A 3,423-nucleotide genomic window follows, 5' to 3' on the forward strand; every position below is an offset into this window, starting at 1 on the left:
ACATATAACAAAGAACAGCCACAGATGCTTCCACATTTTGGTAAATGACATTTTCAATGACAGGGATTTGCCTAAAATCAACGTCTTGAGGTTTGCTCCTCATCGCTTGGTACTCACCCAACCATCCTTTTCATTTCAACATGACGACATAGTCCCAAACTAGGTCTTACACTATGTGGTCTTCATTTCCCCATATGATGCCATAGTGAACGGCTAGGCCTTACACCATATGGTCTTCTTATCCCATAATGTAACAGCCCGTTTTAAGGTCAAATCGAAACAGTGGTCTCGGGACCACAAATCTGACGTAGGAAGATTTATTTTTATTATATTTTTTAGTCAAAAGTATGATTGAATGATTGTGTGAAAATTTTGTTAAGAAATTCTATCAATAAAGTGTCCAATTTGACTAAGAGGACTAAATTGTAATAGGTGTAAAATGTATGTTCTAGAAGCTAGAGGTGTCTAATTGCTATGAAATTTTAAATTGGAGGTCCTGAAATGGTAATTAGACCATTTTACTCTGAGTTGGACAAAAATAGACATGGTAGGGTGAAATTTCAAAGTTTTAAGTGAAGGGCATTTTGCTCATTTGGCTAGTAAAGACAAAATAAAACACATAAAAGATGCCATCTTCTCAATTTCATCCTCCTATAGCTGAATTGGAAGAGTCTCCATAGCTAGGGTTTTGGCCAAAGCTTCCAAGCTCGACTGTAGGTCCATTCTATCCCAGTTTTTAATAATTTTTTAGATCCTTGTAACTTAATCTAGCTATTTCAAGGACTAATTTGAAAGAAAGATGAAGTTTAAAATTTTTCCCATGTTAGATATTTGTGTATTTTGATGTCTAATAGTAGAAAATGCATGTTTGGTGTTAGATAAACAACTTTTGCTAAGTGATTTTTGGTAAAAATGTCAAAAAGGACTTATTTGTAAAAGTTATAAAATAAGTAGTAAAAGTGTGATTAAGTGGAAATGTGGGCTGGTATGAGTATGAAAATGGTTCAGCTAAGCTTGGGTTTTGAAGAAATTGAATACATTTCGTTTTACGAGCCTAGGGACTAAATTGTAAAAATATAAAATATTAGGGGAAAAATGTAATGTTTGACATAATATGTAACACCCCAAACCCGGCCCAGACGTTATGGCCAAATCTGACGTGTCACATTGAAGTTTTTAAGAAAACCCATGCCTCTTTCAACGTCCTTCTTAGTGTTTTAAAAGATAGTCTTTGCTAAGTTAATAAAGTGAATGGAAGCTGTGCACCAGGTAAGTATCCGAAACAGAGGAGGTGAGCCATGAAGGCTGCTTAAGTACCAAGCTCTTGATTGGATCCAATCTTAGACATGCCCACAACCATTGCCACACTTTGGTGCTAGGTTAGGTTTTGAGAAAAACGAGTTGGAATTCATTTAAGTAGATATTTTTAATAAACCGATTAATTGTATCGTTGCGTTATTTTGAAAATAATTATCATTTTGGAGACGTGCCCTAGGTCTAACTCATATTGTTATCAGAAAAATATAGGGTATAAAATAAAATAATCCCAGAAAAATAATTAAAATGGCCTTATTACAACCCAAAACCAAATAATAATATTAATAAGATAAAACTTATAAAAAAATAAATCGGCTATTTATTGCAATTAAAAGAAACAGAAACAGTAGTGTGGCCATCTCCGAGTCCCTCGCAGCTCCAAAACATCTAAGCTTAGGGATTACCTGCACAGTTAGAAACGGGGTGAGTTTACGAAAACTTAATGTGTAATCCCCAACAAAAAAACAAACAGTGAATAATACAGTGTCAGTACAATCTGGGCCAAAGCCCTATTCAGTAACAGTACAGTCTGGGCCTTAGCCCTTAAACAGTAGCAATATGGGCCTAAGCCCTAATTCAGTCTCGACATATACTGGGCCGAAGCCTTTTCATAAATCATATCACTGGCCGAAGCCTTTACTATAAGCGGTATGGCCCATAGGCCCATTTCAATATCACATGTAATATCAATGAATGTATGCAAGCCCATTTGGGGAGACTACTCAACCTACCATCTGCTACTCTCCACCCGTACCAACCAACACACCATGTGGGGAATAACTCAACCCACCCAACCAAACTCTCCACTGGCAGCATAGCTGCTTTATCATATAACTGGAGGCCTAGCCTCTTTTAATAACTGGGGCAAAGCCCTTTTCGGTAAACTGGGGCATAACCCTTTTAGCACTTCCTCCATTTATAAAACCCAACCCATGCAACATGTCATGTATGCAGAATGTCATGCCCATATTTGAATCAAACAATCACAGTCAAGTCATTCATATCACCAACATATATTCACAATCAAATCCATCAACCACACAGTCCAAGTCAGTCACTTGCCCACAAGGGCAAAATAGTCATTTTTCATATTATAAGGGTAATTTCGTAATTTTACCAAATATCAGGGTTTTCCATGTTCATTAACAATTATCAATATTTTCGAGTGTTTAAACAATGATCTTTAACCCACTTTATCAAATTCGGGCTTTTGGGCCCAAAACCCCTAATGGGCCCTGCGAATGCTGATTTAGCCCACTAAGCCTGCTTAATCCAAATTTTACAACAGTACTAACTGTGTTAACATGCAACTTTTCCAAATTCCATTTTCTATCAGTTTTACCCAAATGGGCCCGAAAGCCCATTGGGCTCGATTCCAGCCCATTGAGGCCCAACTTACCATCGTGCACAAAATTGCGCTCTTACCTACTCCATCGATCCAAACACCGATCATGTCGTATCTATCGCATCTTTAAGCAAAGGCAAAATCACAAGTTCCCAAAATGCCAAAATTTTAGCATTTCGACTTTTCGACGAATATTAATCTAAGCTATTGCGAGGGTTATTACACACCTGTTATGGGTTGAAGTTGAAATGTTTCCAAAATCAATCACCTACGATAACCACCACCTATCACTCAAACTTAACTAATCCAATATCAATATATGTAAATCCTAAGCACATCAGTCATACGAAACATAAGGGCATATTCGTCATTTTACCATACAGGGGTATTACGGTCACTTTACCCTACAGGGGCTTTACGGTCTTTTTACCTATTAGGGGTATTTTAGTCATTTCATCCTACAAAGGTGTTTTGGTAAATCTACAAACCAAGGGTATTTCAGTAATTTTGTAAACCAATGGTATTTCTATAATTTTTAGAAAGTCAATGGTATTTCTGTAATTTTGTAAATCAGGGGTATTTTGGTAATTTTACAAATTGAGGATATTTTGGTAATTTTATAACTTAAGGGTATTTTGGTAATTCTATCCTATAGGGGTATTTTAGTAATTTCACAATCGAGGGTAAAATGGTAATTTTGTAAACTGAGGGTAAAATGGTAATTCTATAAATTGAGGGTAAAATGGTAATTCTGTAAATCG

Source organism: Gossypium hirsutum, chromosome A11 (assembly GCF_007990345.1).
Source record: "Gossypium hirsutum isolate 1008001.06 chromosome A11, Gossypium_hirsutum_v2.1, whole genome shotgun sequence".
Taxonomy (NCBI): domain Eukaryota; kingdom Viridiplantae; phylum Streptophyta; class Magnoliopsida; order Malvales; family Malvaceae; genus Gossypium; species Gossypium hirsutum.